Genomic DNA, 15312 nt, shown 5'->3' on the forward strand with positions numbered 1-15312 from the left:
GAATATTAAATGACCATTAAATACAGTATTTCTCTAACGTGGAGACGAGAAGGCTAGACAATGACGGAAACTATTGATGCAGTTCAGTAGCTTAGGAATGCAGAGGAGGAGGACTGAACTGATAACTGGAACTATAACATACTTTTGGCAGACTCAGAGGCAGAGCCGGGGTGCACCGGGCACTGCAAGGCAGGAAGTAAGTGAAGGGTCGAGGATACAGGTGGGGGCTGTATCGCTCCTCAGCGAGGCTTTCAGGAGACAGGAGCTGAATCTGTGGTCCGGGCCCTTTTGAGGCCTGGAAACGGAGACTTTATAATTGAATAACGTGCACACTGAGAAACGTGGCAACATTACTTACATAGGCCTGATATTCGTAGTATTCACGAGGACTGGAAACTAACATATTAGAGGTGGACACAACTGTAATTGCGTCTTTAATCAGAAATGGGGAATAACATATGCATATTGATCATGCACACATAACACATGATGGATGAGGCGGAGGGACACAGAACATGGCAAAATTTACTTTTCCACACACTCCCCCCCCCAGAGTCTCCCCTCCGATCTCTGAGCGCCCACACGATTCTGATGAGAGCATACTGCACCACAGTTTATCTCTGCCGACCCTCTCGGCATAACTTATGGCCAATGTACCTCTCAGGAGCCCTCCTATGTTGTGGCCCTCTGCCGCAGATGTCGTGCCCAGGGCTGCCTTGGCGCTGAGCAGCCCTTTCAAGCAGTTCCTCGGGGCATGCCGGGGCATCGCATTCGCCCGCACCCCTCTCAGTGAGTTATGCCGCCCTTACGAAAACGATGGGGCTGATTGAGGAGTCTGAGGAGTGCGCTCCCGCACTGCGGGCCAGACCGGTGGCAGCTGGTCCGTGGCCCCCGTTGTTTACACACTTTCGAGCGGCCACTTCAGTACGCGAGAACCCGGCTTTCGGGCCGGACAAGGCCTCAATCTTCCCGGCGAAGTAGCCACGGAAATAATACGCGGCTGCAGCGATGGGCGTCGCTTCTACTCCCGAGTCAGGGAGTGGGGCTCGGGCCCAGGATATGTTGCAGGATGCGTTGGCAGGGAACGGCGGTTGGCGGAGCCGGTTCCCTACGTGGCCATCGTGGTCGCCGGCTAGGCTCCTCCCCAGGGGGGTACTGTGATTTATTTACTTTGGGCTATCAATGAACAACATTGGCAAACTGCACAAGGCAGCAAGTTCCCCACAGTACGCTGAATGGGGAAAGCTTCTCTATAATCAGTAATTGCAATCTATGGGCTCCAAGTGAGTCACTCGCCTCAAAGGCACTCACTTGCCATGTTAGGTTAAAGGCAGACGGCGCATTGTCATTCTAAAAGTGATAATCAGCCTCAATCAGAATTACACTGGGTCTGTCCCCAGCCTGTGTGAGGTCGGGGAGGGGCTTCTTCATCCTGCGGAGTTGAGAAGAGAAGTGCGAGCTGGCCCCAAGAACTTTTAAACTCATGGGGCTTCTCGCCCGGGAACAGCAGTTTGCTGTAATTTATCCCCTAAATTACAGACAAAAGGCGTCAGTAAAAGGAATAATGACAGACAACGGACAGGACACCAAAATTACAAACCGTCCGTGAAATTTACGGACGGTTGGTCACCATATGAGAGAGTGGTAGTCTAGAGACAGTTTCTTCGAAGTTCCTTTCTGACCTCCCTGCAAGCGAAGGGGAACGGCAGCACTCGGAGATGCCACACCATGGTATAAAGAAAACTAATCTGAGGTAAAATGATTGAGCTGAAGGCTGCCTTTTCTGTTTTCAATTCTAAATATTCAGCGGTCTCTTAACAAATACATTTCGACGGGACGCCCATATACATTCTGCATCCGTTTTTCCCTCTGCGGTGTCCTCTCATTTGCAGGTGGTATGGGTGTGTACTTTTAGTGCACGTATAATACTGAGTTAGAAAACAATCTCTGTGATAGAAACAATTTAGAGTCTTTCAGAAGTATGTATATTTACAAGCGGTCCTTAGAGGAAGGTTCTCGAGAGAGTTGAACAGAAGCAGTGGGGTCTCCAAGTGTTTCATATTCTTGATGCTCTCGGGGAGTCTCTAGCTGGTTATCACTCGCGTCCAAGAAAGTTCACATTTTCCGCTGACACACTTGAGCAGGCAGGTCTGTGAGACAGTTTTTAAAAAATGTTTTTATTTCTTTATTAATTTTGTTCTTTGGAAGGTACAGACCATGTTCATATACAATATATTTCTCTCACATGACAACTGATACCATGAACATTCAATTCGTGAACTCAGGATGATAACCTTATATGCTCCTCCAGAGCGGTTTGCCACTTTAGACAAGGATTTGGTGTGCGGTAACCAAACTTTAACTAAACCCCTCCCCAAAGTCCCCCCTATCACCCCAACACCCTCCCCCCACCTCCTGTTGGTTCCATGCACCTTAGGTCCGATTATCTTAAGCACCGAATGGGGTCTCCACTTATCTCCTCTCCTGACTGTGGGTCTCCGTCCCAGTGGAGTGTGTCTCATCAGGCGATACCTGTGCGGACTGTGGGGCCTGCCCCTCTATCTCCTGTACCATCAACCCCCATGCCATCAGTACCTCAGGCAGTTTGTCATCTCTTCTGGTGTCGCGCATATGCCCCTCCTCGCCAGGGCCCATTCTCTCAGGTCAGTTCTCCAGCTTGCTATCTGTGGCCGCTGCTGTGCCAGCCAGTGTATGGCTATCCGCCGCCTAGCTATTATGAGCCCCAGCACCTGGAATCGTCTACTCGTCTTGTATTTAGGGTCACGTGGAATTAGACCGAGGAGACATGAGCTCGCCTCCATGGCAATTGTCCAGCCAGTTATTCTATGCAGGTCCTCTAAGACCTTCGCCGAGTACGTCTGAATTACTGGGCAGGTCCATACCATTTGTGGAAAGTCCACCTGCACATGGCGACATCTGGGGCATGTTGGATCCCTAGAGCTATCAATGGCGTGGAGCCACCTGGGTGAGAGGTATGTCATATGTACTATATTACACTGTATTTGTTTGAATCTGTTAGAGACCGATACCTTGCGTACGCTCTCATGAATATTCTCCCAGTCCCGCGGCGTACGTTCCTGCGGACACACCTGCTGCCTTTTCCCTTCTACTTTTAAGGGTCCAGGTTTTTTATCTTCCCTCGGCGCCCTATATAGATGGGTGACAAACTTCCACCCTCCCGCCATTGCTATCATCTTAACCAGGATATGGGTGGGTTCCGGGGCTTCAGGAAATGAGGGCCATAGCTTCGTGCCGTGGCCACAATCTTGGCATATTGCAGAAATTGCCCCGGTCCGAAGTCAAAGGTAGCCACCGCCTCCTGATAGGTAATGAATCTATTTTTCGGGTATAGGTCAGATAACATTATGCAGCCCCCGTCCTTCAATTTGTCAGTCGACATAACCCGCTCAATTTGAGCGAAGGGTGGCATAAGCCAGAGATCAACCTCCGGGGCGAACGGCCACTCTCGGATAAGTCTCTTAATCGAGGTCTGTGAGGCAGTTATTGGCAAGGTGAAGACTTCGCTATTTCTGGAGCCTGGCAGGTTGTATGACAGAGAGTCTAGGCAGTTGTTGCTCAGTGTGAGCCTCTGCAAATTCTCCCGACAGCCTATCTCAGGAGGGATCGCCTTCAGGCTGTTAGAGTTTGTGTAGAGGACGGTCAGATTTCGTAAGAGTCAGATTTCCCTGGGCACGAGCCCCATCCAGGGCCGGACTGAGAACCAAAACCGGCCCTGACAAAGGGCTCGGCCGGCCCCCCTCCCCCTACCCGGGGGTTGGGGGTGCGGCCGAGCTCTTTGCCAGGGCCGGTTTTCGGTCGATTTTGTTACAGGGCCGATTTTGCAGTTATGCTGCAAAAATGGCCCTGTAACAAAAACGGCCCCCAGGGGCCCAAAAAAGGCCCCCACCTGTGCAGTGCACCGAGGGATTGCCCGGTGCCCGCTATGGCCAGTCCGGCCCTGGCCCCATCTGAAACAACAGACCGCTCTCCATCGCTGGGCTCATCTCACCTCGAGGCCAAACACCTCCAGAGGCAATGAGATAAGCTGATTCCCTTTGATTTTTAGCTGCTTCTTCTTTCCAGAGACGGGCTTGTCCTCAGATGGGTACTCCCAGCACTGTAGATTCATTAGGTGAGTGAGAAACATGGTGACGGAGTGGTATCCAAACAGAATGGCCTAAAGATTGTCTGACAAATACATTTAATGGAGCAGTATTTTGTAAATTACATTGAAGCCACGATATTTATGTCAAGCACTATTTCTGTTATACGCATTCTGACGTAAAACTATCATGAGTGCTCTAGTTACAGGACAGTGATATGTAGACTGACATCTATGTGGTCTGTTGCAATGGCCATTGGGATAATGGTTCTTTAAACACTCTCTGGTGATAATTGCGGTGATTCACTCCCTTAGTCGTAATGCTCCGCACCATTACAACCTCGTGTTTGGTAGTACAAGAAGATGCAGTGGTAACAGAGAATTATTCCCTCTATTTCACACATACCACAATAATTCTCTCAGATATTTTCCGCCGGTTGCTTCACTCCAGTAAAGGTGGTAAAACCAAGGGCCTCATTTATGAAAAGTGACGCATCGCTGCGTGAAAACAGCGATGTGTTACTTTTCACTGTGCCCTCCTTGCTACACCAATGATGCGTCATATTTACAGTATAACGCATCATTGTGCAAGGAGTTACAGATACGTCAGTATTTCTGACATATCTGTATGGCGTAAAAGTGACGCAGCTCCAGCAATGTATCCTTTCATATGGGGCAAACCTCATGTGAAAGGGCCTGCGTCAGTCTTACGCCTGCTGTGAGGCAGGCGTAAGAAATTGACGCATTTGTGTCCTAGAAGTGGTGTAGTGAAATCTCATAAATTTCACTGCGTCACTTCTATTACCCTTTCTTGCGTCAAAACACCCCCCTTGTATACATTATACCTGGTGCAGGTATAATGTGGCGCAGGGGTTTACAAAGTGACGCATCTACCTAGATCAGTCACTTTGTAAATATGGCGCAACAAGGCGCATTTTTTACGCCACTGTTGCGTCACAAAAAGTGACGCACCAGTGGCGTAAAAGTGACGCACAGCCTCATAAATGAGGCCCCAAGTGCATAACTCTAAAGGCTGCAGTTGTACATCCACTCATAATTGCTGCCGCGCCAGTACCCGCCCATATGCTGGAATGCTCTGTGTGCACAAGGGCCCGGTGTGTGTCTCGTGCGCGCTAGAGCTACTGCTGGTGTGTGCATCTGAAGTTGGGACGATGCTTTATGGCTGTTTTTGTGCCCTATAGGCTTCTCTGGAAGGTTTTTTCTTCAGGAGGCTCATTGTTCCTCCTGTTTTCCCAGTACTGCTTCTGTCTCCGTTCTAAGTGCGGGTCAGGCGTCTACTTCCCTCTTTCCCCTCCTCACGCCATGTCCTCCTCTCTTTCCGTGTCCTCCTCACTTTGAGTCTTCCTCTCTCTATGGCGACACCACCTCCTCTCTTCATTGTCTGTCTTCTCTGTCTTTATATATTGTATCCACCATTCCCTCTAAGGCACGCGCGCGCGCACCGCTCCTGACCTCACCGTGCACCACCTAGCGTGGAGCGCGCACACGGTCGGAAGTCGCGCCGCCGGCCGCTTTGAAAGAAGCGAGCGGCGCGAATGCGGCGGAGCGGTCGTGAGGCGTGCAGGTAAGGAGGTGGGGGGAGGGCTTGTGGCGCTTGAGGCTATGAGGGAGGGCGGGGTAGACTCTGGCCTTTTGTTTAAGTATTGCTGTTAATTAGAGCCCCTTCACGGGCTCCGATTAACAGTAATACTTAAACAAAAGGCCAGAGTCTTCCCCGCGCTTTCTGCTGTGTTTGGAAACTGCCTACGCTTTTGTTAGGAAAGCGCGGGGAAGACTCTGGCCTTTTGTTTAAGTATTACTGTTAATCGGAGCCCGCCCTCCCTCATAGCATCAAGAGCCACAAATTGCTATGTGTGACATTTTCATAATTCCACTAATTCCATTACGGCACTTCAGCTGCTGCAGTTAACTCATTGTCGGGGCGAATCTTATGAGTCCTTAAATATGCATCCCCCAACTCGGGGGATGCATATTTAAGGACTCATAAGATTTTCCCGAACAACTCGCTACACTTATGCTCCTCACCCCTCTCAGACAGTTCAGGGAGTGATTCAAGACTTTCTGAAAAGATACTGACCTCAACCAAACTAACACGTCAATTCTATCAGCTTGGGGGCCACCACTAATTTCGTTCACAGAACCATGTCAGACCTCTACCTCGTCATTTGCACCACAAAACTACATGAGCTCATGTGCCATTGAACTATGGTCTCTTTCATGGGTTCTGTGTTACGGTGGTACTCAGGGGCAAGACTTGCTTTTAGATTTATAATACATGAAAATGTTAGGTTACAATCCAGATTTTGGGTATGAGTGTGGCCAAACATGTAGCAAATTGAGCATACCTGTTGTGTACTCACGTACAATGCATATCATGCTTCCATGCGCACATAGCCAGTGGGACAGAGGGCAGGAGGGCACCAAAAACGAGTGGGGCAAAGGGCAGAAGGGCACCAAAAGCGAGTGGGACAGAGGGCAGGAGGGCACCAAAAACGAGTGGGACAGAGGGCAGAAGGGCACCAAAAGCGAGTGGGGCAGAGGGCAAGAGGGCACCAAAAACGAGTGGGACAGAGGGCAGAAGGGCACCAAAAGCGAGTGGGGCAGAGGGCAGGAGGGGGCCAAAAACGAGTGGGACAGAGGGCAGAAGGGCACCAAAAGCGAGTGGGGCAGAGGGCAGGAGGGCGCCAAAAACGAGTGGGTCAGAGGGCAGAAGGGCACCAAAAGCGAGTGGGGCAGAGGGCAGGAGGGCACCAAAAACGAGTGGGACAGAGGGCAGAAGGGCACCAAAAGCGAGTAGGGCAGAGGGCAGGAGGGCACCAAAAGCGAGTGGGACAGAGGGCAGGAGGGCACCAAAAACGAGTGGGACAGAGGGCAGAAGGGCACCAAAAGCGAGTGGGGCAGAGGGCAGGAGGGCACCAAAAGCGAGTGGGACAGAGGGCAGGAGGGCACCAAAAGCGAGTGGGACAGAGGGCAGGAGGGCACCAAAAACGAGTGGGACAGAGGGCAGAAGGGCACCAAAAACGAGTGGGACAGAGGGCAGAAGGGCACCAAAAGCTAGTGGGGCAGAGGGCAGGAGGGCACCAAAAACGAGTGGGAAAGTGGGAAGTAGGGCACCAAAAGCGAGTGGGGCAGAGGGTAGGAGGGCACCAAAAGCGAGTGGGACAGAGGGCAGAAGGGCACCAAAAGCAAGTGGGGCAGAGGGCAGTAGGGCACCAAAAGCGAGTGGGGCAGAGGGCAGGAGGGCACGAAAAACGAGTGAGACAGAGGGCAGGAGGGCACCAAAAACGAGTGGGACAGAGGGCAGAAGGGCACCAAAAGCGAGTGGGGCAGAGGGCAGGAGGGCACCAAAAACGAGTGGGACAGAGGGCAGGAGGGCACCAAAACGAGTGGGACAGAGGGCAGAAGGGCACCAAAAGCGAGTGGGGCAGAGGGCAGGAGGGCACCAAAAACGAGTGGGACAGAGGGCAGAAGGGCACCAAAAGCGAGTAGGGCAGAAGGCAGGAGGGCACCAAAAGCGAGTGGGACAGAGGGCAGAAGGGCACCAAAAGCGAGTGGGGCAGAGGGCAGGAGGGCACCAAAAACGAGTGGCATTTGGCACTGCAGACGTGCGAGGTTCGGTTCCTGACGCACATAGCCATGGTTGCAGCGCACAGAGACCCTCCACTGCCGCACACAGAGGAAAAAAATTAAAGGGAACATTGATTGTATCCTCCTGTTGGGGGGAAAAAAGTCCGTCTTTTATGTTCTGTTTTGTGTGCGGTTTTTATCCCTCATCTCTTTCAAATGTAATTTTCTTTTCTAGGTGGCAGCAGGTTGGCGTTCCAAGATGTTTCCTCTGCCTCCTTCTTACAGGCATCTTCCAAACAGAATAATGACAGCCTTTAGTAGACTCACACTGACAAATTATTGGCCCAACACAACAATCAAACACAAAAGGAGCCCAGCAATACAATCACTGACACCAGTTCACATCAGTGAGTAAAAAAAGTACTGTCATACAACCCACTAGAGCTGGGAAACAACCTTTACAATGCAGTCATCACATCGCACTACATTTACAATGCAGTCATTACATCACAACATCCTTTACAACGCATGTCACTACAACGCAGCCATTACATTGCATGTCACTACAATGCATGACACTATAACACATTTCACTACAATGCAGGCATTACATCGCATGTCATTACAACGCATACCATTACAACGCATAGTACCCCTACACTATCTAACACTTACCCTACTGTTGCACCCCCTTGAGTTAGAATAGTAATTTTTCCCCTACACTATCCAACACATACCCTACCGTTGCACCCCCTGGAGTTAGAATAGTGATTTTTACCCCTACACTATCCAACACTTACCCTACTGTTGCACCCCCTTGAGTTAGAATAGTAATTTTTACCCCTACACTATCCAACACTTACCCTACCGTTGCACCCCCTGGAGTTAGAATAGTAATTTTTACCCCTACACTATCCAACACTTACCCTACCGTTGCACCCCCTGGAGCTAGAATAGTGATTTTTACCCCTACACTATCCAACACTTACCCTACTGTTGCACCCCCTGGAGTTAGAATAGTGATTTTTACCCCTACACTATCCAACACTTACCCTACTGTTGCACTCCCTGGAGTTAGAATAGTGATTTTTACCCCTACACTATCCAACACTTACCTTAAATGCAATGTAATGGTATGCATTGTAATGGTATGCGTTGTAAAGGTATAATGCGATGTAATGGAAAGCGTTGTAAAGGATATTGCAATGTAAAAACTGCGTTGTAAAGGCGTGCATTCTAAATGTATGTGTTGTAACGTCATACATTCAGCTACATCAAACAATACCATTCAAACACAACACTGATCAACTCCATTATAAGCAACCTGAATAAAACACACCACAACCCAATCACAGGCGTACTCCACCTCTTGTAAAACACATCTTGGAAATCTTCCATTCTTACAGAATGTCACCTCAGGGGAAATTTGTGGCCATCGCCTACAACACTCAAGCAAAGCTTGTAACTATCACGAATAACATAATGGGGTACTACATGTCCTTACATATTCAATCCACAGGGCACTTGCTCTTGAGATTTCATGCAACATGGTACTTCCGCTCCCACATAGCACCCAGGGGGTAGTCGCCTAGGAAACGTCTCACAGCAGGGCACTACTCTTGCATGATTTAGCACACCATGGGGTAGTCCCCCACGCAGCTTCTCACGAAAGGGTACTATTGTTCCCTACTACATGTACAGCGCAGTATTTCCCCATGCAACTTCTTATCATGGCAGCGTACTACACTTCCCAAACTATGCATACCAGGGGTACTCCCCACAAACAACATCTAGAGAGACGTCACTCTTCTTTTCCCAGTTGGCACCAACACAAACATGTGTACTACACTTGCATCTGTCATGACTCGATACTACTTTTCACAACATCTGCAAACCTTGAACACACACATTAGCCCATGTCTGCACAACAACATTCAGATGGGCACAACATTCACAAGCTAAATGGACTTCATATGGTGTTAGAAGTAAATGCTCAAAAGTACTCTCAAAACAACCTACAGGTGGATTATTTAAAGTTTCCAAACTTTTCTTACAGCACTTAGCATTCAGCACACCACAAACATAACACGAACTGCGATTCCTAAACAATAGAAATCAACTTTACTAACCCAATCCATACATTACCAATAAGATGTTTATGGCACATGAGAATATGGAATATGCAGGAATCACCAACCAAACTGTAACCTCACTGTTAGTTGGAAACAAGGCCCTTTTCTTAACTACAGCACATTGAATAATATGAAGTTCATGAACGCCAAATAAACCTGCTGATTAATTAACTGAATGAAAAAGTACTTCAACACTCCATCAGGGGTAGCACGCTCTATATAAATGCAAACCTTTTTCCCTTCTCAATCCAAATAACTGACTAAGATCCACCATTCAAATTACTTTCATAATTTCACTGTGCTAATTCACCACTAATCCTTTATGGGTTCCGGAGTAGCGTGCTACGTGCCAAAAGAGCATTTTGACAGCTCGTCAGGGGTAGTAAGCACTATATAAATGCAATTACAATATGTTTTATCATCACAATTGGACAAATGTCAGGCAGGTGATGTTTTGACTTCCCATGAATACAGTATACTCTGGAACATTACAGGCTCATTTCTATCAGCAATGTCTTTGGAGATTGTCCTACTTCTCTTTCTGACCAGAGAGTCTTGGGTAGTCTTTTTTTAACTTCTCCAGACTTGTCCCATTCAAACATCAGCTTTCTGGCATCCTTCAGGATAATACAATCTACACAGCCAGCATCTCCACTCCCCCACCCAGGTCTGGACTGAAATACACTGGTGAGGCTCTCTCACTAGCAAGTTGTGCTACTATGCCCCAAACACAATACTACTCTTCCAGCACCGACTGGCTCGCGCCGGTGAGCAAAGTCCCCATTTATCTGGTCTACGTATTGTCACAAGACCTCTATCGCCTTGACCACAGAGCTTGCGGGCACCATGCCATCTGCTCTGGTCACTCCAGGCTGGGTGCCATGGAATAAGTGAGTGCCCTTAACCTGTGCTCTTAGAGGATGTGTTTTGTCCTGCTCAAACACAGACCGTCCTCGTATGCCCGTCAAGGTTCTTGCTTGTCACAGGATGACCGCCACTCTAGTGATGCATTCAGCTCGTGAGTGACGTATGAACCCAACCCAATGACACTTGAATTCAAATTGAGCAACATGCAACCGTTGCAGTACACTAACACGAACTGAGCATGCAGGACCATCCCAAGGCTAGCTTGGCCCACAGTCAACTTTAAAGAGAAATCATACTGAACACTCACCAATGCTTCTCCTTATGTCACCATTGAATGTATCACTGCCTGAAGCTCTATGGGTCATTTCAGAGTTAGGCTTAGTGTAAAGAAGATGTGCTTGCACTTTCCATTGTCTCCACAGCGCTGTCCATATAACAGTGTCTCCATAGCCTTGTCCTCAAGCTCAATACTATGCACTGGAAGACATCCCCTCAGTGTATTACTCTTCTCAGCTGACTCCCTGGGCAGGGACCTCCTACAAGAGTCAGGAGCCTCTCTGATTACATTATCCTCTCTCAGAATTCAGGGCACCAGCTCAGACATACAGGATATGGGAACACACAGGATACTACAGACACACACTTACCACAAACATACACCCCATCTCACACAGAGGCATACACTGACATTCAATACTCAGATACACACAGTCTCACACACATAGACAGACACATACATACACACAGACTATGAGTTGAACATGCCCACACACACAAAGTATGAGTTAAATATGCCCACAGACACACTCTTTTTTCTGTTACTCACATAAAAAAACACACACACACACTCATCTGAACACTGCCCCTCTTCCAGGAGAGTAGCTGAAATAGATGTGCCCTCTATGCAGACAGTGGTTGGACAGAGTGGAGACCAACGCAGATTAGGGCCCAGTTTAAGGGGCCTTCAGAGCATGTGTGTCCTTTCATGTGACAGTGTAACTGTCTACTTCTCAGCAGGCTGCCCCACTTTTAATGGGGTTGTGCCATCACTTCTCCACTGGGATTCTTTACTGTTAAAGGGGCAGTAGACGCACTTGTCAGCAGGACATTGGTACTTTGATTCAGGGGTAGAAGCACTTCTCAATAGGGTTGCTACACTTTACAAAGGCCAGTATAAGTGCCTCTCAACAGGGCGTTCACGCTATTAATGGGGCACTGTCACCCTTACGTTTTTTAGCAGGGTTGCTATACTTTGTCAGTTAAGGCTTTGTACCGTTAATGGGACAGTGACCGCTACCCAGGAGGGTGCTGCTTTAGGGCAGAGCTGCTGGCTCGGCCAGGGTGCTTGCGGGCTACGAGTATTGGTGCAGCCGGGTTCCCTGAAGAATTGGAGTGTATACCTAGGGATTGGTTCGTGACATATGACAGTGCACTCAGCAGGTCTCCATGCAGTCTGTCAGCCTGTGCTCTGTGAAAGCCGATGCACCCTCTGAGTGTGCCTAGTGAAGGTTCGCTGCAGTCTGTGAGTCTGTGCTCAGTGAAGGTTTGCTGCAGTCTGTGAGTCTGTGCTCGGTGAAGGTTCGCTGCAGTCTGTGAGTCTGTGCTCGGTGAAGGTTCGCTGCAGTCTGTGAGTCTGTGCTCTGTGAAGGTTTGCTGCAGTCTATGAGTCTGTGCTCGGTGAAGGTTCGCTGCAGTCTGTGAGTCTGTGCTCGGTGAAGGTTCCCTGTAGTCTGTGTGTGTTTTCTCTAGGAGGGGTGGACTCGCTGCAGTCTGTGAGTCTGTGCTTGGTGAAGGTTCCCTGCAGTCTGAGTGTGTTTTCTCTGGGAGGGGTGGACTTACTGCAGTCTGTGAGTCTGTGCAGGTTCCCTGCAGTCTGTGTGTGTTTTCTCTGGGGGGGTGGACTCACTGCAGTCTGTGAGTCTGTGCTCGTTGAAGGTTCCCTGCAGTCTGTGAATCTGTGCTTGGTGAAGGTTCCCTGCAGTCTGTGTGTGTTTTCTCTGGGAGGGGTGGACTTACTGCAGTCTGTGAGTCTGTGCTCGGTGAAGGTTCCCTGCAGTCTGTGTGTGTTTTCTCTGAGAGGGGTGGACTTACTGCAGTCTGTGCTCAGTGAAGGTTCCCTGCAGTCTGTCAGTGTTTTCTCTGGGACGGATGGACTCACTGCAGTCTGTGAGTCTGTGCTCGATGAAGGTTCTATGCAGTCTGTGTGTGTTTTCTCTGGGAGGGGTGGACTCGCTGCAGTCTGTGAGTATGTGCTCGATGAAGGTTCCTTGCAGTCTGTGTGTGTTTTCTCTGGGAGGACTCACTGCAGTCTGTGAGTCTGTGCTCGGTGAAGGTTCCCTGGAGTCTGTGTATGTTTTCTCTTGGAGGGGTGGACTCGCTGCAGTCTGTGAGTCTGTGCTTGGTGAAGGTTCCCTGCAGTCTGTGTGTGTTTTCTCTGGGAGGGGTGGACTCACTGCAGTCTGTGAGTCTGTGCTCAGTGAAGGTTCCCTGCAATCTGTGTATGTTTTCTCTGGGACTGTGCTCAGTGAAGGTTTGCTGCAGTTTATGCCGGTTTTCTAAGGGGCGACTTACTGCAGTCTGAGTTTGTGCTCGGTGAAGGTTCCCTGCAGTGTGTGTGTGTTTTCTCTTGGAGGTGTAGACTCGCTGCAGTCTGTGAGTCTGTGCTCGGTGAAGGTTCCCTGCAGTCTGTGTGTGTTTTCTCTGGGAGGGGTGGACTCGCTGCAGTCTGTGAGTCTGTGCTTGGTGAAGGTTCCCTGCAGTCTGTGTGTGTTTCCTCTGGGAGGGGTGGACTCACTGCAGTCTGTGAGTCTGTGCTCGGTGAAGGTTCCCTGCAGTCTGTGAGTCTGTGCTCGGTGAAGGTTCCCTGCAGTCTGTTTGTGTTTTCTCTGGGAGGGGTGGACCTACTGCAGTCTGTGCTCAGTGAAGGTTCCCTGTAGTCTGTGTGTGTTTTCTCTGGGACGGATGGACTCACTGCAGTCTGTGCTCAGTGAAGGTTTGCTATAGTCTATGACGGTTTTCTAAGGGGCGACTCACTGCAGTGTGTGAGTCTGGGCGTGGTGAAGGTTCCCTGCAGTCTGTGAGGGTTTTCTCTGAGAGGACTCACTGCAGTCTGTAAGTCTGTGCTCGGTGAAGGTTCCCTGCAGTCTGTGAGAGTTTCCTCTCTGGGAGGACTCACTGCAGTCTGTGAGTCTTCACTCGGTGAAGGTTCCCTGCAGTCTGTGTGTGTTTCCTCTGGGAGGGGTGGACTCGCTGCAGTCTGTGAGTCTGGGCTCGGTGAAGGTTCCCTGCAGTCCGTGAGTCTGTGCTCGGTGAAGGTTCCCTGCAGTCTGTGTGTGTTTTCTCTGGGAGGGCTGGACTTACTGCAGTCTGTGCTCAGTGAAGGTTCCCTGTAGTCTGTGTGTGTTTTCTCTGGGACGGATGGACTCACTGCAGTCTGTGCTCAGTGAAGGTTCGCTGCAGTCTATGACAGTTTTCTAAGGGGCGACTCACTGCAGTGTGTGAGTCTGGGCGTGGTGAAGGTTCCCTGCAGTCTGTGTGTGTTTCCTCTGGGAGGAGTGGACTCGCTGCAGTCTGTGAGTCTGTGCTCGGTGAAGGTTCCCTGCACTCTGTGTGTGTTTTCTCTGGGAGGGGTGGACTCACTGCAGTCTGTGAGACTGTGCTCGGTGAAGGTTCCGTGCAGTCTGTAAGAGTTTTCTCTGGGAGGGGTGAACTCACTGCAGTCTGTGAGTCTGTGCTCGGTGAAGGTTCCCTGCAGTCTGTGTGTGTTTCCTCTGGGGGGGGGTGGACTCGCTGCAGTCTGTGAGTCTGTGCTCGGTGAAGGTTCCCTGCAGTCTGTGTGTGTTTTCTCTGGGAGGGGTGGACTCACTGCAGTCTGTGAGTCAGTGCTCGGTGAAGGTTCCCTGCAGTCTGTGAGAGTTTCCTCTGGGAGAGGTGAACTCACTGCAGTCTGTGAGTCTGTGCTCGGTGAAGGTTCCCTGCAGTCTGTGAGAGTTTTCCCTGGGAGGGGTGGACTCACTGCAGTCTGTGAGTCTGTGCTCAATGAAGGTTCCATGCAGTCTGCTTGTGTTTCCTCTGGGAGGGGTGGACTCGCTGCAGTCTGTGAGTCTGTGCTCGATGAAGGCTCCCTGCAGTCTGTGTGTCTTTTCTCTGGGAGGGTGTACTCACTGCAGTCTGTGAGTCTGTGCTCGGTGAAGGTTCCCTGCAGTCTGTGTGGTTTTTCTCTGGGAGCGGTGGACTCACTACAGTCTGTGAGTCTGTGCTCGATGAAGTTTCCATGCAGTCTGTGTGTGTTTTCTCTGGGAGGGGTGGACTCGCTGCAGTCTATGAGTATGTGCTCGATGAAGGTTCCTTGCAGTCTGTGTGTGTTTTCTCTGGGAGGGATGGACTCACTGCAGTCTGTGCTCAGTGAAGGTTCGCTGCAGTCTATGACGGTTTTCTAAGGGGCGACTCACTGCAGTGTGTGAGTCTGGGCGTGGTGAGGGTTCCCTGCAGTCTGTGTGTGTTTCCTCTGGGAGGGGTGGACTCGCTGCAGTCTGTGAGTCTGTGCTCGGTGAAGGTTCCCTGCAGTCTGTGTGTGTTTTCTCTGGGAGGGGTGGACTCACT

This window comes from Lissotriton helveticus, chromosome 3_1, assembly GCF_964261635.1.
Source record: "Lissotriton helveticus chromosome 3_1, aLisHel1.1, whole genome shotgun sequence".
NCBI classification, from domain to species: Eukaryota; Metazoa; Chordata; class Amphibia; order Caudata; family Salamandridae; genus Lissotriton; species Lissotriton helveticus.